Raw genomic sequence first — 21170 nt, 5'->3', positions numbered from 1 at the left:
CAGAGGAACCTGTTTTCCCTGCACTGCCTTGACGTTCAAGCCGAGGATCGACTCCCACCACGTGTGCACGTGGGACCGCCCTGTGGGAAAACCTCGTGGGAAAGCCTCGTGGGAAAGACTCGAGGGAAAACCATAGATCCTTTGATCCACGCGGCGGACTGCGTGACACTGCTGCTACCGCTCTGGAGGAAAGCGCAAGTGCATGCCCGCATTCGAGACGAGCACTGACTCCCCTGGGGAGACTCCAGAAGTACCCCAAGATCCATGTCAGCACTGGAGAGGAATCCTCAGGTTCCGGCCCCGACTCCACACAAGGTCTTAGGCCCCGGCATTGACGGGAGAGAAATCCCCAGAGGCCCCCGAAGAACTCGCATGGGGACTGGCCTTTCCTGAGGCCACCAGAGCGGGTCCCTGAGGTCCCCGTCGTAAGTCGAGAGCACCTGCCGCAACTCGAGAAAATACAGGAGGTTTTACCCTCCAGGCGAGATGAGGCCCATTTCCGCTGAGGCTTCTCGAGGCTAATCACATCTAACCCCTGGAACTTCCAAAGGGTCCTTCACACCCTTGCTGCAACTCAAGAAGTTCCCCGACATACCCGTCACCACTCGAGAGGAAGCACGAGGGTCCCGCACACATCCAGGGGAGCCCCGTTTCCGCCTCCTAGCTCGAGATGAGGGATTCTTTCCCTGTTTCGTAGGGAAAGAATTCCCGGTGTTCCCGTCGCATCTCAAGAGAAGGCGCTCTCCACAGGAAAGGCGAGAGGAACTCCAGGGTCGTGCCACCATTCCAAGAGTCCCCCAGATGTGTCAGTCCATTCCAGAGGAACCTGTTTTCCCTGCACTGCCTTGAAGTTCAAGCCGAGGATCGACTCCCACCACGTGTGCACGTGGGACAGCCCTGTGGGAAAGCCTCGTCGGAAAGCCTCGTGGGAAAGACTCGAGGGAAAACCATAGATTCTTTGATCCACGCGGCGGACTGGGAGACACTGCTGCTACCGCTCTGGAGGAAAGCGCAAGTGCATGCCCGCATTCGAGACGAGCACTGACTCCCCTGGGGAGACTCCAGAAGTACCCCAAGATCCATGTCAGCACTGGAGAGGAATCCTCAGGTTGCGGCCCCGACTCCACACAAGGTCTTAGGCCCCGGCATCGACGGGAGAGGAATCCCGACAGGCCCCCGAGGAACTCGCATGGGGACTGGCCTTTCCTGAGGCCACCAGAGCGGGTCCCTGAGGTCCCCGTCGTAAGTCGAGAGCACCAGCTGCAACTCGAGAAAATCCAGGAGGTTTTGCCCTCCAGGCGAGATGAGGCCCATTTCCGCTGAGGCTTCTCGAGGCTAATCACATCTAACCACTGGAACTTCCAAAGGGTTCTTCACACGCTTGCTGCAACTCAAGAAGTTCCCCGACATACCCGTCTCCACTCGAGAGGAAGGACGAATGTCCCGCACACATCCAGGGGAGCCCCGTTTCCTCCTCCTATCTAGATATGACGGATCCTTTCCCTGTTTCGTAGGGAAAGAATTCCCGGTGTTCCCGTCGCATCTCAAGGGGAGGCGCTCTCCACAGGAAAGGCAAGAGGAACTCCAGGGTCGTGCCACCATTCCAAGAGTCCCCCAGATGTGTCAGTCCATTCCAGAGGAACCTGTTTTCCCTGCGCTGCCTCGACGCTCATGCCGAGGATCGACACCCAGCACGTGTGCACGTGGGACAGCCCTGTGGGAAAGCCTTGTGGGAAAGCCTTGTGGGAAAGACTCGAGGGAAAACCATAGATCGTTTGATCCACGCGGAGGACTGCGTGACACTGCTGCTACCCCTCTGGAGGAAAGCGCAAGTGCATGCCCGCATTCGAGACGAGGACTGACTCCCCTGGGGAGACTCCAGAAGTACCCCAAGATCCATGTCAGCACTGGAGAGGAATCCTCAGGTTCCGGCACCGACTCCACACAAGGTCTTAGGCCCCGGCATCGACGGGAGAGGAATCCCGACAGGCCCCCGAGGAGCTCGCATGGGGACTGGCCTTTCCTGAGGCCACCAGGGCGGGTCCCTGAGGGTCCCGTCGTAAGTCGAGAGCACCTGCCGCAACTCGAGAAAATCCAGGAGGTTTTGCCCTCCAGGCGAGATGAGGCCCATTTCCACTGAGGCTTCTCGAGGCTAATCACATCTAACCACTGGAACTTCCAAAGGGTCCTTCACACCCTTGCTGCAACTCAAGAAGTTCCCCGACATACCCGTCTCCACTCGAGAGGAAGCACGAGGGTCCAGCACACATCCAGGGGAGCCCCGTTTCCGCCTCCTAGCTCGAGATGAGGGATCCTTTCCCTGTTTCTTAGGGAAAGAATTCCCGGCGTTCCCGTCGCATCTCAAGAGGAGGCGCTCTCCACAGGAAAGGCGAGAGGAACTCCAGGGCCGTGCCACCATTCGAAGAGTCCCCCAGATGTGTCAGTCCATTCCAGAGGAACCTGTTTTCCCTGCACTGCCTTGACGTTCAAGCCGAGTATCGGCTCCCACCACGTGTGCACGTGGGACAGCCCTGTGGGAAAGCCTAGTGGGAAAGCCTCGTGGGAAAGTCTCGAGGGAAAACCATAGATCTTTGATCCACGCGGCGGATTGCGTGACACTGCTGCTACCGCTCTTTAGGAAAGCGCAAGTGCATGCCCGCATTCGAGACGAGGACTGACTCCCCTGGGGAGACTCCAGAAGTACCCCAAGATCCATGCCAGCACTGGAGAGGAATCCTCAGGTTCCGGCCCCGACTCCACACAAGGTCTTAGGCCCCGGCATTGACGGGAGAGGATTCCCGAGAGGCCCCCGAGGAACTCGCATGGGGACTGGCCTTTACTGAGGCCACCAGAGCGGGTCCTGAGGTCCCCGTCGTAAGGCGAGAGCACCTGTCGCAACTCGAGAAAATCCATGAGGTTTTGCTCTCCAGGCGAGATGAGGCCCATTTCCGCTGAGGCTTCTCGAGGCTAATCACATCTAACCACTGGAACTTCCAAAGGGTCCTTCTCACCCTTGCTCCAACTCACGAAGTTCCCCGACATACCCGTCTCCACTCGAGAGGAAGCACGAAGGTCCCGCACACATCCAGGGGAGCCCCGTTTCCTCCTCCTAGCTCGAAATGAGGGATCCTTTCCCTGTTTCGTAGGGAAAGAATTCCCGGCGTTCCCGTCGCATCTCAAGAGGAGGCACACTCCACAGGAAAGGCGAGAGGAACTCCAGGGTCGTGCCACCATTCCAAGAGTCCCCCAGATGTGTCAGTCCATTCCAGTGGAACCTGTTTTCCCTGCAGTGCCTTCACGTTCAAGCCGAGGATCGACTCCCACCACGTGTACACGTGGTACAGCCCTGTGGGAAAGCCTCGTGGGAAAGCCTCCTGGGAAAGACTGGAGGGAAAACCATAGATCCTTTGATCCACGCGGCGGACTGCGTGACACTGCTGCTACCGCTCTGGAGGAAAGCGCAAGTGCATGCCCGCATTCCAGACGAGGACTGACTCCCCTGGGGAGACTCCAGAAGTACCCCAAGATCCATGTCAGCACTGGAGAGGAATCCTCAGGTTCCGGCCCCGACTCCACACAAGGTCTTAGGCCCCGGGATCGACGGGAGATGAATCCCTAGAGGCCCCCGAGGAACTCGCATGGGGACTGGCCTTTCCTGCGGCCACCAGAGCGGGTCCCTGAGGTCCCCATCGTAAGTCGAGAGCACCTGCCGCAACTCGAGAAAATCCGGTAGGTTTTGCCCTCCAGGCGAGATGAGGCCCATTTCCGCTGAGGCTTCTCGAGGCTAATCACATCTAACCACTGGAACTTCCAAAGGGTCCTTCACACCCTTGCTGCAACTCAAGAAGTTCCCCGACATACCCGTCACCAATCGAGAGGAAGCAAGTGGGTCCCGGACACATCCAGGGGAGCCCCGTTTCCGCCTCCTAGCTCGAGATGAGGGATCCTTTCCCTGTTTTGTAGGGAAAGAATTCCCGGCGTTCCCGTCGCATCTCAAGAGGAGGCGCTCTCCACAGGAAAGGCGAGAGGAACTCCAGGGTCGTGCCACCATTCCAAGAGTCCCCCAGATGTGTCAGTCCAATCCAGAGGAACCTGTTTTCCCTGCACTGCCTTGACGTTCAAGCCGAGGATCGACTCCCACCACGTGTGCACGTGGGACAGCCCTGTGGGAAAGCCTCGTCGGAAAGCCTCGTGGGAAAGACTCGAGGGAAAACCATAGATCCTTTGATCCACGCGGCGGACTGCGTGACACTGCTGCTACCGATTTGGAGGAAAGCGCAAGTGCATGCCCTCATTCGAGACGAGGTCTGACTCCCCTGGGGAGAATCCAGGAGTACCCCAAGATCCATGTCAGCACTGGAGAGGAATCCTCAGGTTCCGGCCCCGACTCCACACAAGGTCTTAGGCCCCGGCATTGACGGGAGAGGAATCCCGAGAGGCCCCCGAGGAACTCGCATGGGGACTGGCCTTTCCTGAGGCCACCAGAGCGGGTCCCTGATGTCCCCGTCGAAAGTCGAGAGCACCTGCCGCAACTCGAGAAAATCCAGGAGGTTTTGGCCTCCAGGCGAGATGAGGCCCATTTCCGCTGAGGCTTCTCGAGGCTAATCACGTCTAACCACTGGAACTTCCAAAGGGTCCTTCACACCCTTGCTGCAACTCAAGAAGTTCCCCGACATACCCGTCACCAATCGAGAGGAAGCAAGTGGGTCCCGCACACATCCAGGGGAGCCCCGTTTCCGCCTCCTAGCTCGAGATGAGGGATCCTTTCCCTGTTTCGTAGGGAAAGAATTCCCGGCGTTCCCGTCGCATCTCAAGAGGAGGCGCTCTCCACAGGAAAGGCGAGAGGAACTCCAGGGTCGTGCCACCATTCCAAGAGTCCCCCAGATGTGTCAGTCCATTCCAGAGGAACCTGTTTTCCCTGCACTGCCTTGAAGTTCAAGCCGAGGATCGACTCCCACCACGTGTGCACGTGGGACAGCCCTGTGGGAAAGCCTCGTCGGAAAGCCTCGTGGGAAAGACTCGAGGGAAAACCATAGATTCTTTGATCCACGCGGCGGACTGGGATACACTGCTGCTACCGCTCTGGAGGAAAGCGCAAGTGCATGCCCGCATTCGAGACAAGCACTGACTCCCCTGGGGAGACTCCAGAAGTACCCCAAGATCCATGTCAGCACTGGAGAGGAATCCTCAGGTTCCGGCCCCGACTCCACACAAGGTCTTAGGCCCCGGCATCGACGGGAGAGGAACCCCGACAGGCCCCCGAGGAACTCGCATGGGGACTGGCCTTTCCTGAGGCCACCAGAGCGGGTCCCTGAGGTCCCCGTCGTAAGTCGAGAGCACCAGCTGCAACTCGAGAAAATCCAGGAGGTTTTGCCCTCCAGGCGAGATGAGTCCCATTTCCGCTGAGGCTTCTCGAGCCTAATCACATCTAACCACTCGACCTTCCAAAGGGTCCTTCACACCCTTGCTGCAACTCAAGAAATTTCCCGACATACCCATCTCCACTCGAGAGGAAGCTCGAGGGTCCCGCACACATCCAGGGGAGCACCGTTTCCGCCTCCTAGTTGGAGATGAGGGATCCTTTCCCTGTTTCGTTGGGAAAGAATTCCCGGCGTTCCCGTCGCATCTCAAGAGGAGGCGCTCTCCACAGGAAAGGCGAGAGGAACTCCAGGGTCGTGCCCCCATTCCAAGAGTCCCCCAGATGTGTCAGTCCATTCCAGAGGAACCTGTTTTTCCTGCACTGCCTTGACGTTCAAGCCGAGAATCGACTCCCACCACGTGTGCACCTGGGACAGCCCTGTGGGAAAGCTTCGTGGGAAAGCCTCGTGGTAAAGACTCGAGGGAAAACCATAGATCCTTTGATCCACGGGGCAGACTGGGTGACACTGCTGCTACCGCTCTGGAGGAAAGCGCAAGTGCATGCCCGCATTCGAGACGAGGACTGACTCCCCTGGGGAGACTCCAGAAGTACCCCAAGATCCATGTCAGCACTGGAGAGGAATCCTCAGGTTCCGGCCACGACTCCACACAAGGTCTTAGGCCCCGGCATCGACGGGAGAGGAATCCCGAGAGGCCCCCGAGGAACTCGCATGGGGACTGGCCTTTTCGGAGGCCACCAGAGCGGGTCCCTGAGGGCCCCGTCGTAAGTTGAGAGCACCTGCCGCAACTCGAGAAAATCCAGGAGGTTTTGCCCTCCAGGCGAGATGATGCCCATTTCCACTGAGGCTTCTCGAGGCTAATCACATCTAACCACTGGAACTTCCAAAGGGTCCTTCACACCCTTGCTGCAACTCAAGATGTTCCCCGACATACCCGTCCCCCTCGAGAGGAAGCACGAAGGTCCCGCACACATCCAGGGGAGCCCCGTTTCCTCCTCCTATCTAGATATGACGGATCCTTTCCCTGTTTCGTAGGGAAAGAATTCCCGGTGTTCCCGTCGCATCTCAAGGGGAGGCGCTCTCCACAGGAAAGGCAAGAGGAACTCCAGGGTCGTGCCACCATTCCAAGAGTTCCCCAGATGTGTCAGTCCAATCCAGAGGAACCTGTTTTCCCTGCACTGCCTTGACGTTCAAGCCGAGGATCGACTCCCACCACGTGTGCACGTGGGGCAGCCCTGTGGGAAAGCCTCGTGGGAAAGCCTCGTGGGAAAGACTCGAGGGAAAACCATAGATCCTTTGATCCACGCGGCGGACTGCGTGACACTGCTGCTACCGATTTGGAGGAAAGCGCAAGTGCATGCCCTCATTCGAGACGAGGACTGACTCCCCTGGGGAGAATCCAGGAGTACCCCAAGATCCATGTCAGCACTGGAGAGGAATCCTCAGGTTCCGGCCCCGACTCCACACAAGGTCTTAGGCCCCGGCATTGACGGGAGAGGAATCCCGAGAGGCCACCGAGGAACTCGCATGGGGACTGGCCTTTCCTGAGGCCACCAGAGCGGGTCCCTGAGGTCCCCGTCGTAAGTCGAGAGCACCTGCCGCAACTCGAGAACATCCAGTAGGTTTTGCCCTCCAGGCGAGATGAGGCCCATTTCCGCTGAGGCTTCTCGAGGCTAATCACATCTAACCACTGGAACTTCCAAAGGGTCCTTCACACCCTTGCTGCAACTCACGAAGTTCCCCGACATACCCGTCTCCACTCGAGAGGAAGCACGAGGGTCCCGCACACATCCAGGGGAGCCCCGTTTCCTCCTCCTATCTAGATATGACGGATCCTTTCCCTGTTTCGTAGGGAAAGAATTCCCGGTGTTCCCCTCGCATCTCAAGGGGAGGCGCTCTCCACAGGAAAGGCAAGAGGAACTCCAGGGTCGTGCCACCATTCCAAGAGTTCCCCAGATGTGTCAGTCCATTCCAGAGGAACCTGTTTTCCCTGCGCTGCCTCGACGCTCATGCCGAGGATCGACTCCCACCACGTGTGCACGTGGGACAGCCCTGTGGGAAAGCCTTGTGGGAAAGACTCGAGGGAAAACCATAGATCGTTTGATCCACGCGGCGGACTGCGTGACACTGCTGCTACCCCTCTGGAGGAAAGCGCAAGTGCATGCCCGCATTCGAGACGAGGACTGACTCCCCTGGGGAGACTCCAGAAGTACCCCAAGATCCATGTCAGCACTGGAGAGGAATCCTCAGGTTCCGGCACCGACTCCACACAAGGTCTTAGGCCCCGGCATCGACGGGAGAGGAATCCCGAGAGGCCCCCGAGGAGCTCGCATGGGGACTGGCCTTTCCTGAGGCCACCAGGGCGGGTCCCTGAGGGCCCCGTCGTAAGTCGAGAGCACCTGCCGCAACACGAGAAAATCCAGGAGGTTTTGCCCTCCAGGCGAGATGAGGCCCATTTCCACTGAGGCTTCTCGAGGCTAATCACATCTAACCACTGGAACTTCCAAAGGGTCCTTCACACCCTTGCTGCAAATCAAGAAGTTCCCCGACATACACGTCTCCACTCGAGAGGAAGCACGAGGGTCCCGCACACATCCAGGGGAGCCCCGTTTCCGCCTCCTAGCTCGAGATGAAGGATCCTTTCCCTGTTTCGTAGGGAAAGAATTCCCGGCGTTCCCGTCGCATCTCAAGAGGAGGCGCTCTCCACAGGAAAGGCGAGAGGAACTCCAGGGCCGTGCCACCATTCGAAGAGTCCCCCAGATGTGTCAGTCCATTCCAGAGGAACCTGTTTTCCCTGCACTGCCTTGACGTTCAAGCCGAGTATCGGCTCCCACCACGTGTGCACGTGGGACAGCCCTGTGGGAAAGCCTCGTGGGAAAGCCTGGTGGGAAAGTCTCGAGGGAAAACCATAGATCTTTGATCCACGCGGCGGATTGCGTGACACTGCTGCTACCGCTCTTTAGGAAAGCGCAAGTGCATGCCCGCATTCGAGACGAGGACTGACTCCCCTGGGGAGACTCCAGAAGTACCCCAAGATCCATGCCAGCACTGGAGAGGAATCCTCAGGTTCCGGCCCCGACTCCACACAAGGTCTTATGCCCCGGCATTGACGGGAGAGGATTCCCGAGAGGCCCCCGAGGAACTCGCATGGGGACTGGCCTTTACTGAGGCCACCAGAGCGGGTCCTGAGGTCCCCGTCGTAAGGCGAGAGCACCTGTCGCAACTCGAGAAAATCCATGAGGTTTTGCTCTCCAGGCGAGATGAGGCCCATTTCCGCTGAGGCTTCTCGAGGCTAATAACATCTAACCACTGGAACTTCCAAAGGGTCCTTCTCACCCTTGCTCCAACTCACGAAGTTCCCCGACATACCCGTCTCCACTCGAGAGGAAGCACGAAGGTCCCGCACACATCCAGGGGAGCCCCGTTTCCTCCTCCTAGCTCGAAATGAGGGATCCTTTCCCTGTTTCGTAGGGAAAGAATTCCCGGCGTTCCCGTCGCATCTCAAGAGGAGGCGCACTCCACAGGAAAGGCGAGAGGAACTCCAGGGTCGTGCCACCATTCCAAGAGTCCCCCAGATGTGTCAGTCCATTCCAGAGGAACCTGTTTTCCCTGCAGTGCCTTCACGTTCAAGCCGAGGATCGACTCCCACCACGTGTACACGTGGTACAGCCCTGTGGGAAAGCCTCGTGGGAAAGCCTCCTGGGAAAGACTGGAGGGAAAACCATAGATCCTTTGATCCACGCGGCGGACTGCGTGACACTGCTGCTACCGCTCTGGAGGAAAGCGCAAGTGCATGCCTGCATTCGAGACGAGCACTGACTCCCCTGGGGAGACTCCAGAAGTACCCCAAGATCCATGTCAGCACTGGAGAGGAATCCTCAGGTTCCGGCCCCGACTCCACACAAGGTCTTAGGCCCCGGCATCGACGGGAGATGAATCCCTAGAGGCCCCCGAGGAACTCGCATGGGGACTGGCCTTTCCTGCGGCCACCAGAGCGGGTCCCTGAGGTCCCCATCGTAAGTCGAGAGCACCTGCCGCAACTCGAGAAAATCCAGGAGGTTTTGCCCTCCAGGCGAGATGAGGCCCATTTCCGCTGAGGCTTCTCGAGGCTAATCACATCTAACCACTGGAACTTCCAAAGGGTCCTTCAAACCCTTGCTTCAACTCAAGAAGTTCCCCGACATACCCGTCTCCACTCGAGAGGAAGCACGAGGGTCCCGCACACATCCAGGGGAGCCCCGTTTCCGCCTCCTAGTTCGAGATGAGGGATCCTTTCCCTGTTTTGTAGGGAAAGAATTCCCGGCGTTCCCGTCGCATCTCAAGAGGAGGCGCTCTCCACAGGAAAGGCGAGAGGAACTCCAGGGTCGTGCCACCATTCCAAGAGTCCCCCAGATGTGTCAGTCCATTCCAGAGGAACCTGTTTTCCCTGCACTGCCTTGACGTTCAAGCCGAGGATCGACTCCCACCACGTGTGCACGGGGGACAGCCCTGTGGGAAAGCCTCGTGGGAAAGCCTCTGGGAAAGACTCGAGGGAAAATCATAGATCCTTTGATCCACGCGGCGGACTGAGTGACACTGCTGCTACCGTTCTGGAGGAAAGCGCAAGTGCATGCCCGCATTCGAGACGAGCACTGACTCCCCTGGGGAGACTCCAGAATTACCCCAAGATCCATGTCAGCACTGGAGAAGAATCCTCAGGTTCTGGCCCCGACTCCACACAAGGTCTTAGGCCCCGGCATCGACGGGAGAGGAATCCCGAGAGACCTCCGAGGAACTCGCATGGGGACTGGCCTTTCCTGAGGCCACCAGAGCGGGTCCCTGAGGTCCCCGTCGTAAGTCGAGAGCACCTGCCGCAACTCGAGAACATCCAGTAGGTTTTGCCCTCCAGGCGAGATGAGGCCCATTTCCGCTGAGGCTTCTCGAGGCTAATCACATCTAACCACTGGAACTTCCAAAGGGTCCTTCACACCCTTGCTGCAACTCAAGAAGTTAACCGACATACCCGTCTCCACTCGAGAGGAAGCACGTGGGGTCCCCCTCACATCCAGGGGAGCCCCGTTTTCGCCTCCTAGCTCGAGATGAGGGATCCTTTCCCTGTTTCGTAGGGAAAGAATTCCCGGCGTTCCCGTCGCATCTCAAGAGGAGGCGCTCTCCACAGGAAAGGCGAGAGGAACTCCAGGGTCGTGCCAACATTCCAAGAGTCCCCCAGATGTGTCAGTCCAATCCAGAGGAACCTGTTTTCCCTGCACTGCCTTGACGTTCAAGCCGAGGATCGACTCCCACCACGTGTGCACGTTGGGCAGCCCTGTGGGAAAGCCTCGTGGGAAAGCCTCGTGGGAAGGACTCGAGGGAAAACCATAGATCCTTTGATCCACGCGGCGGACTGATTGACACTGCTGCTACCGCTCTGGAGGAAAGCGCAAGTGCATGCCCGCATTCGAGACGGGCACTGACTCCCCTGGGGAGACTCCAGAATTACCCCAAGATCCATGTCAGCACTGGAGAGGAATCCTCAGGTTCTGGCGCCGACTCCACACAAGGTCTTAGGCCCCGGCATCGACGGGAGAGGAATCCCGAGAGGCCCCCGAGGAACTCGCATGGGGACTGGCCTTTCCTGAGGCCACCAGAGCGGGTCCCTGAGGTCCCCGTCGTAAGTCGAGAGCACCTGCCGCAACTCGAGAAAATCCAGGAGGTTTTGCCCTCCAGGCGAGATGAGGCCCATTTCCGCTGAGGCTTCTCGAGGCTAATCACATCTAACCACTGGAACTTCCAAAGGGTCCTTCACACCCTTGCTGCATCTCAAGAAGTTCCCCGACATACCCGTCTCCACTCGAGAGGAAGCACGAGGGTCCCGCACACATCCAGGGGAGCCCCGTTTCCGCCTCCTAGCTCGAGATGAGGGATCCTTTCCCTGTTTCGTAGGGACAGAGTTCCCGGCGTTCTCGTCGCATCTCAAGAGGAGGCGCTCTCCACAGGAAAGGCGAGAGGAACTCCAGGGTCGTGCCACCATTCCAAGAGTCCCCCAGATGTGTCAGTCCATTCCAGAGGAACCTGTTTTCCCTGCACTGCCTTGACGTTCAAGCCGAGGATCGACTCCCACCACGTGTGCACGTTGGGCAGCCCTGTGGGAAAGCCTCGTGGGAAAGCCTCGTGGGAAAGACTCGAGGGAAAACCATAGATCCTTTGATCCACGCGGCGGACTGATTGACACTGCTGCTACCGCTCTGGAGGAAAGCGCAAGTGCATGCCCGCATTCGAGACGGGCACTGACTCCCCTGGGGAGACTCCAGAATTACCCCAAGATCCATGTCAGCACTGGAGAGGAATCCTCAGGTTCTGGCGCCGACTCCACACAAGGTCTTAGGCCCCGGCATCGACGGGAGAGGAATCCCGAGAGGCCCCCGAGGAACTCGCATGGGGACTGGCCTTTCCTGAGGCCACCAGAGCGGGTCCCTGAGGTCCCCGTCGTAAGTCGAGAGCACCTGCCGCAACTCGAGAAAATCCAGGAGGTTTTGCCCTCCAGGCGAGATGAGGCCCATTTCCGCTGAGGCTTCTCGAGGCTAATCACATCTAACCACTGGAACTTCCAAAGGGTCCTTCACACCCTTGCTGCATCTCAAGAAGTTCCCCGACATACCCGTCTCCACTCGAGAGGAAGCACGAGGGTCCCGCACACATCCAGGGGAGCCCCGTTTCCGCCTCCTAGCTCGAGATGAGGGATCCTTTCCCTGTTTCGTAGGGAAAGAGTTCCCGGCGATCTCGTCGCATCTCAAGAGGAGGCGCTCTCCACAGGAAAGGCGAGAGGAACTCCAGGGTCGTGCCACCATTCCAAGAGTCCCCCAGATGTGTCAGTCCATTCCAGAGGAACCTGTTTTCCCTGCACTGCCTTGACGTTCAAGCCGAGGATCGACTCCCACCACGTGTGCACGTTGGGCAGCCCTGTGGGAAAGCCTCGTGGGAAAGCCTCGTGGGAAAGACTCGAGGGAAAACCATAGATCCTTTGATCCACGCGGCGGACTGATTGACACTGCTGCTACCGCTCTGGAGGAAAGCGCAAGTGCATGCCCGCATTCGAGACGGGCACTGACTCCCCTGGGGAGACTCCAGAATTACCCCAAGATCCATGTCAGCACTGGAGAGGAATCCTCAGGTTCTGGCGCCGACTCCACACAAGGTCTTAGGCCCCGGCATCGACGGGAGAGGAATCCCGAGAGGCCCCCGAGGAACTCGCATGGGGACTGGCCTTTACTGAGGCCACCAGAGCGGGTCCCTGAGGTCCCCGTCGTAAGTCGAGAGCACCTGCCGCAACTCGAGAAAATCCAGGAGGTTTTGCCCTCCAGGCGAGATGAGGCCCATTTCCGGTGAGGCTTCTCGAGGCTAATCACATCTAACCACTGGAACTTCCAAAGGGTCCTTCACACCCTTGCTGCATCTCAAGAAGTTCCCCGACATACCCGTCTCCACTCGAGAGGAAGCACGAGGGTCCCGCACACATCCAGGGGAGCCCCGTTTCCGCCTCCTAGCTCGAGATGAGGGATCCTTTCCCTGTTTCGTAGGGAAAGAGTTCCCGGCGTTCTCGTCGCATCTCAAGAGGAGGCGCTCTCCACAGGAAAGGCGAGAGGAACTCCAGGGTCGTGCCACCATTCCAAGAGTCCCCCAGATGTGTCAGTCCATTCCAGAGGAACCTGTTTTCCCTGCACTGCCTTGACGTTGAAGCCTAGGATCGACTCCCACCACGTGTGCACGTGGGACAGCCCTGTGGGAAAGCCTCGTGAGAAAGCCTCGTGGGAATACTCGAGGGAAAACCATAGATCCTTTGCTCCACGCGGCGGACTGCGTGACACTGCTGCTACCGCTCTGGAGGAAAGAGCAAGTGCATGCCCGCATTGGAAACGAGGACTGACTCCCCTGGGGAGACTCCAGAAGTACCCCAAGATCCATGTCAGCACAGGAGAGGAATCCTCAGGTCCCGGCCCCTACTCCACACAAGGTCTTAGGCCCCGGCATCCACGGGAGAGGAATCCCGAGAGGCCCCCGAGGAACTCGCATGGGTACTGGCCTTTCCTGAGGCCACCAGAGCGGGTCCCTGAGGTCCCCGTCGTAAGTCGAGAGCACCTGCCGCACTCGAGAAAATCCAGGAGGTTTTGCCCTCCAGGCGAGATGAGGCCCATTTCCGCTGAGGCTTCTCGAGGCTAATCACATCTAACAACTGGAACTTCCAAAGGGTCCTTCACACCCTTGCTGCAACTCAAGAAGTTCCCCGACATACCCGTCTCCACTCGAGATGAAGCACGAGGGTCCCGCACACATCCAGGGGAACCCCGTTTCCGCATCCTAGCTCGAGATGAGGGATCCTTTCCCTGTTTCGTAGGGAAAGAATTCCCGGCGTTCCCGTCGCATCTCAAGAGGAGGAGCTCTCCACAGGAAAGGCGAGAGGAACTCCAGGGTCGTGCCACCATTCCAAGAGACCCCCAGATGTGTCAGTCCATTCCAGAGGAATCTGTTTTCCCTGCACTGCCTTGACGTTGAAGCCGAGGATCGACTCCCACCACGAGTGCACGTGGGACAGCCATGTGGGAAAGCCTCGTGGGAAAGCCTCGTGGGAAGACTCGAGGGAAAACCATAGATCCGTTGCTCCACAGGGCGGACTGCGTGACACTGCTGCTACTGCTCTGGAGGAAAGCGCAAGTGCATGCCCGCATTCAAGACGAGGACTGACTCCCCTGGGGAGACTCCAGAAGTACCCCAAGATCCATGTCAGCACAGGAGAGGAATCAACAGGTCCCGGCCCCTTCTCCACACAAGGTCTTAGGCCCCGGCATCGACGGGAGAGAAATCCCGAGAGGCCCCCGAGGAACTCGCATGGGGACTGGCCTTTCTTGAGGCCACCAGAGCGGGTCCCTGAGGTCCCCGTCGTAAGTCGAGAGCACCTGCCGCAACTCGAGAAAATCCAGGAACTTTTGCCCTCCAGGCGAGATGAGGCCCATTTCCGCTGAGGCTTCTCGAGGCCAATCACATCTAACCACTGGAACTTCCAAAGGGTCCTTCACACCCTTGCTTCAACTCAAGAAGTTCCCCGACATACCCGTCTCCACTCGAGTAGAAGCACGAGGGTCCCGCACTCATCCAGGGGAGCCCCGTTTCCGCCTCCTAGCTCGAGATGAGGGATCCTTTCGCTGTTTCATAGGGAAAGAATTCCCGGCATTCCCGTCGCATCTCAAGAGGAGGCGATCTCCACAGGAAAGGTGAGAGGAACTCCAGGGTCGTGCCACCATTCCAAGAGTCCCCCAGATGTGTCAGTCCATTCCAGAGGAACCTGTTTTAACTGCACTCCCTTGACGTTCAAGCCGATGATCGACTCCCACCACGTGTACACGTGGGACAGCCCTGTGGGAAAGCCTCGTGGGAAAGACTCGAGGGAAAACCATAGATCCTTTGATCCAGGCGGCGAAATGCGTGACACTGTTGCTACCGCTCTGGAGGAAAGTGCAAGGGCATGCCCGCATTCGAGACGAGGACTGACTCCCCTGGGGAGACTCCAGAAGTACCCCATGATCCATGTCAGCACTGGAGAGGAATCCTCAGGTTCCGGCCCCGACTCCACGCAAGGTCTTAGGCCCCGGCATTGACAGGAGAGGAATCCCGAGAGGCCCCCGAGGAACTCCCTTGGGGACTGGCCTTTTCTGAGGCCACCAGAGCAGGTCCCTAGGTCCAAGTCGTAAGTCGAGAGCACCTGCCGCAACTCGAGAAAATCCAGGAGGTTTTGCCCTCCAGGCGAGATGAGGCCCATTTCCGCTGAGGCTTCTCGAGGTTAATCACATCTAACCACTGGAACTTCAAAAGGGTCCTTCACACCCTTGCTGCAACTCAAGAAGTTCCGCGACATACCCGTCTCCACTCGAGAGGAAGCACGAGGGTCCCGCACACATCCAGGTGAGCCCCGTTTCCGCCTCCTAGCTCGAGATGAGGGATCCTTTCCCTGTTTGGTAGGGAAAGAATTCCCGGCGTTCCCGTCGCATCTCAAGAGGAGGTGCTCTCCACAGGAAAGGCAAGAGGAACTCCAGGGTCGTGCCACCATTCCAAGAGTCCCCCAGATGTGTCATTCCATTCCAGAGGAACCTGTTTTCCCTGCACTGCCTTGACGTTCAAGCCGAGGATCGACTCCCAACACGTGTGCACGTGGGACAGCCCTGTGGGAAAGCCTCGTGGGAAAGACTCGTGGGAAAGACTCGAGGTAAAACCATAGACCCTTTGATCCAGGCGGCGGACTGCGTGACACTGCTGTTACCGCTCTGGAGGAAAGCGCAAGTGCATCCCCACATTCGAGACGAGGACTGACTCCCCTGGGGAGACTCCAGAAGTACCCCAAGATCCATGTCGGCACTGGAGAGGAATCCTCAGGTTCCGGCCCCGACTCCACACAAGGTCTTAGGCTCCGGCATCGACGGGAGAGGAATCCCGAGAGGCCCCCGAGGAACTCGCATGGGAATGGCCTTTCTTGAGACCACCAGAGCGGGTCCCTGATGTCCCCGTCGTAAGTCGAGAGCACCTGCGGCAAATCGAGAAAATCCAGGAGGTTTTGCACTCCAGGCGAGATGAGGCCCATTTCCGCTGAGGCATATCGAGGCGATTCACATCTAACCACTGGAACTCCCAAAGGGTCCTTCACACCCTTGCTGCAACTCAAGAAGTTCCCCGACATACCCGTCTCCACTCGAGAGGAAGTACGGGGGTCCCGCACACATCCAGGGGAGCCCCGTTTCCGCCTCCTAGCTCGAGATGAGGGATCCTTTCCCTGTTTCGTAGGGAAAGAATTCCCAGCGTTCCCGTCGCATCTCAAGAGGAGGCGCTCTCCACAGGAAAGGCGAGAGGAACTCCAGGGTCGTGGCACCATTCCAAGCGTCCCCCAGATGTGTCAGTCCATTCCAGAGGAATCTGTTTTCCCTGCACTGCCTTGACGTTCAAGCCGAGGATCGACTCCCACCACGTGTGCACGTGGGACAGCCCTGTGGGAAAGCCTCGTGGGAAAGCCTCGTGGGAAAGACTCGAGGGAAAACCATAGATCCTTTGATCCACGCGGCGGACTGCGTGACACTGCTGCTACCGCTCTGGAGGAAAGCGCAAGTGCATGCCCGCATTCGAGACGAGGACTGACTCCTGGGGAGAGTCCAGAAGTACACCAAGATCCATGTCAGCACTGGAGAGGGATCCTCAGGTTCCGGCCCCGACTCCACACAAGGTCTTAGGCCCCGGCATCGACGGGAGAGGAAACCCGAGAGGCCCCCGAGGAACTCGCATGGGGACTGGCCTTTCCTGAGGCCACCAGAGCGGGTCCCTGAGGTCCCCGTCGTAAGTCGAGAGCACCTGCCGCAACTCGAGAAAATCCGGTAGGTTTTGCCCTCCAGGCGAGATGAGGCCCATTTCCGCTGAGGCATCTCGAGGCTAATCACATCTAACCACTGGAACTTCCAAAGGGTCCTTCACACCCTTGCTGCAACTCAAGAAGTTCCCCGACATACCCATCTCCACTCGAGAGGAATCACGTGGGGTCCCGCACACATCCAGGGGAGCCCCAGTTCCGCCTCCTAGCTCGAGATGAGGGATCCTTTCCCTGTTTCGTAGGGAAAGAATTCCCGGCGTTCCCGTCGCATCTCAAGAGGAGGCGCTCTCCACAGGAAAGGCTAGAGGAACTCCAGGGTCGTGCCACCATTCCAAGAGTCCCCCAGATGTGTCAGTCCATTCCAGAGGAACCTGTTTTCCCTGCACTGCCTTGACGTTCAAGCCGAGGATCGACTCCCACCACGTGTGCACGTGGGAACGCCCTGTGGGAAAGCCTCGTCGGAAAGCCTCATGGGAAAGACACGAGGGAAAAACATAGATCCTTTGATCCACGCGGCGGACTGCGTGACACTGCTGCTACCGCTCTGGAGGAAAGCGCAAGTGCATGCCTGCATTCGAGACGAGCACTGACTCCCCTGGGGAGACTCCAGCAGTACCCCAAGATCCATGTCAGCACTGGAGAGGAATCTTCAGGTTCCGGCCTCGACTCCACACAAGGTCTTAGGCCCCGGCATAGACGGGAGAGGAATCCCGAGAAGCCCCCCAGGAACTCGCATGGGGACTGGCCTTTCCTGAGGCCACCAGAGCGGGTCCCTGAGGTCCCCGTCGTAAGTCGAGAGCCCCTGCTGCAACTCGACAAAATCCTGGAGGTTTTGCCCTCCAGGCGAGATGAGGGCCATTTCCGTTGAGGCTGCTCGAGGCTAATCACATCTAACCACTGGGACTTCCAAAGGGTCCTTCACACCCTTCCTGCAACTCAAGAAGTTCCCTGAGATACCCGTCTCCACTCGAGAGGAAGCACGAGGGTCCCGCACACATCCAGGGGAGCCCCGTTTCCGCCTCCTAGCTCGAGATGAGGGATCCTTTCCCTGTTTCGTAGGGAAAGAATTCCCGGCGTTAACATCGCATCTCAAGAGGAAGCGATCTCCACAGGAAAGGCGAGAGGAACTCCATGGTCGTGCCACCATTCCAAGAGTCCCCCAGATGTGTCAGTCCATTCCAGAGGAACCTGTTTTCCCTGCACTGCCATGACGTTCAAGCCGAGGATCGACTCCCACCACGTGTGCACGTGGGACAGCCCTGAGGGAAAGCCTCGTGGGAAAGCCTCGTGGGAAAGACTCGAGGGAAAACCATAGATCCTTTGATCCACGCGGCGGACTGCGTGACACTGCTGCTACCGCTCTGGAGGAAAGCGCAAGTGCATGCCCGCATTCGAGACGAGCACTGACTCCCGTGGCGAGACTCCAGAATTACCCCAAGGTCCATGTCACCACTGGAGAGGAATCCTCAGGTTCCGGCCCCGACTCCACACAAGGTCTTAGGCCGCGGCATTGACGGGAGAGGAATCCCGACAGGCCCCCGAGGAACTCGCATGGGGACTGGCCTTTCCTGAGGCCACCAAAGCGGGTCCCTGAGGTCCCCGTCGTAAGTCGAGAGCACCTGCCGCAACTCGAGGAAATCCGGTAGGTTTTGCCCTCCAGGCGAGATGAGGCCCATTTCCGCTGAGGCTTCTCGAGGCTCATCACATCTAACCACTGGAACTTCCAAAGGGTCCTTCACACCCTTGCTGCAACTCAAGAAGTTCCCCGACATACCCGTCTCCACTCGAGAGGAAGCACGTGGGTCCCGCACACATCCAGGGGAGCCCCGTTTCCGCCTCCTAGCTCGAGATGAGGGATCCTTTCCCTGTTTCGTAGGGAAAGAATTCCCGGCGTTCCCGTCGCATCTCAAGAGGAGGCGCTCTCCACAGGAAAGGCGAGAGGAACTCCAGGGTCGTGCCACCATTCCAAGAGTCCCCCAGATGTGTCAGTCCATTCCAGAGGATCCTGTTTTCCCTGCACTGCCTTGACGTTCAAGCCGAGGATCGACTCCCACCACGTGTGCACGTGGGACAGCCCTGTGGGAAAGCCTCGTGGGAAAGCCTCGTGGGAAAGACTCGAGGGAAAATCATAGATCCTTTGATCCACGCGGTGAAATGCGTGACACTGCTGCTACAGCTCTGGAGGAAAGCCCAAGTGCATGCCTGCATTCGAGACGAGGACTGACTCACTTGGGGAGACTCCAGAAGTACCCCAAGTTCCATGCCAGCACTGGAGAGGAATCCTCAGGATCCGGCCCCGACTCCACACAAGGTCTTACGCCCCGGCATCGACGGGAGAGGAATCCCGAGAGGCCCCCGAAGAACTCGCATGGGGACTGGCCTTTCCTGAGGCCACCAGAGCTGGTCCCTGAGGGCCCCGTCGAAAGTCGAGAGCACCTGCCGCAACTAGAGAAAATCCACGAGGTTTTGCCCTCCAGGCGAGATGAGGCCCATTTCCGCTGAGGCTTCTCGAGGCTAATCACATCTAACCACTGGAACTTCCAAAGGGTCCTTCAGACCCTTGCTGCAACTCAAGAAGTTCCCCGACATACCCGTCTCCACACGAGAGGAAGCACGAGGCTCCCGCACACATTCAGGGGAGCCCCGTTTCCGCCTCCTAGCTCGAGATGAGGGATCCTTTCCCTGTTTCATAGGGAAAGAATTCCCGGCATTCCCGTCGCATCTCAAGAGGAGGCGATCTCCATAGGAAAGGCGAGAGAAACTCCAGGGACGTGCCACCATTCCAAGAGTCCAACAGATGTGTCAGTCCATTCCAGAGGAACCTGTTTTCCCTCCACTGCCTTGACGTTCAAGCCGAAGATCGACTTCCACTACGTGTGCACGTGGCACAGCCCTGTGGGAAAGCCTCGTGGGAAAGCCTCGTGGGAAAGACTCGAGGGAAAACCATAGATCCTTTGCTCCACGCGGCGGACTGCGTGACACTGCTGCTACCGCTCTGGAGGAATGCGCAAGTGCATGCCCGCATTCGAGACGAGCAGTGACTCCCCTGGGGAGACTCCAGAAGTACCCCAAGATCCATGTCAGCACTGGAGAGGAATCCTCAGGTTCCGGCCCCGAAGCCACACAAGGTCTTAGGCCCCGGCATCGACGGGAGAGGAATCCCGAGAGGCCCCCGAGGAACTCGCATGGGGACTGGCCTTTCCTGAGGCCACCAGAGCGGGTCCGTGAGGTCCCCGTCTTAAGTCGAGAGCACCTGCCGCAACTCGAGAAAATCCGGTAGGTTTTGCCCTCCAGGCGAGATGAGGCCCATTTCTGCTGAGGTTTCTCGAGGCTAATCACATCTAACCACTGGAACTTCCAAAGGGTCCTTCACACCCTTGCTGCAACTCAAGCAGTTCCCCGACATAGCTGTCTCCACACGAGAGGAAGCACGAGGGTCCCGCACTCATCCAGGGGAGCCCCGTTTCCGCCTCCTAGCTCGAGATGAGGGATCCTTTCCCTGTTTCGTAGGGAAAGAATTCCCGGCGTTCCCGTCGCATCTCAAGAGGAGGCGCTCTCCACAGGAAAGGCGAGAGGAACTCCAGGGTCGTGCCCCCATTCCAAGAGTCCCCCAGATGTGTCAGTCCATTCCAGAGGAACCTGTTTTCCCTGCACTGCCTTGACGTTCAAGCCGAGAATCGACTCCCACCACGTGTGCACCTGGGACAGCCCTGTGGGAAAGCTTCGTGGGAAAGCCTCGTGGTAAAGACTCGAGGGAAAACCATAGATCCTTTGATCCACGCTGCGGACTGCGTGACACTGCTACTACCGCTCTGGAGGAAAGCGCAAGTGCATACCCGCATTCGATACGAGGACTGACTCCCCTGGGGAGACTCCAGAAGTACCCCAATATCCATGTCAGCTCTGGAAAGGAATCCTCAGGTTCCGGCTCCGACTACACACAAGTTCTTAGGCCCCTTCATCGACGGGAGAGGAATCCCGAAAGGCCCCCGAGGAACTCGCATGGGGACTCGCCTTTCCTGAGGCCACCAGAGCGGGTCCCTGAGGGCCCCGTCGTAAGTCGAGAGCACCTGCCGCAACTCGAGAAAATCAAGGAGGTTTTGCCCTCCAGGCAAGATGAGGCCCCTTTCGGCTGAGGCTTCTCGAGGCTAATCACATCTAACCACTGGAACTTCCAAAGGGTCCTTCACACCCTTGCTGCAACTCAAGTAGTTCCCCAACATACCCGTTTCCACTCCAGAGGAAGCACGAGGGTCCCGCACACATCCAGGGGAGCCCCGTTTCCGCCTCCTAGCTCGAGATGAGGGATCCTTCCCTGTTTCGTAAGTAAAGAATTCCCGGCGTTCCCGTCGCATCTAAAGAGGAGCCGCTCTCCACAGGAAAGGCGAGAGGAACTCCAGGGTCGTGCCACC

This window comes from Ovis canadensis, chromosome 17, assembly GCF_042477335.2.
Source record: "Ovis canadensis isolate MfBH-ARS-UI-01 breed Bighorn chromosome 17, ARS-UI_OviCan_v2, whole genome shotgun sequence".
Lineage (NCBI taxonomy): Eukaryota > Metazoa > Chordata > Mammalia > Artiodactyla > Bovidae > Ovis > Ovis canadensis.
The sequence above is the reverse complement of the archived record's forward strand: the minus strand, read 5'-3'. Positions refer to the sequence as shown.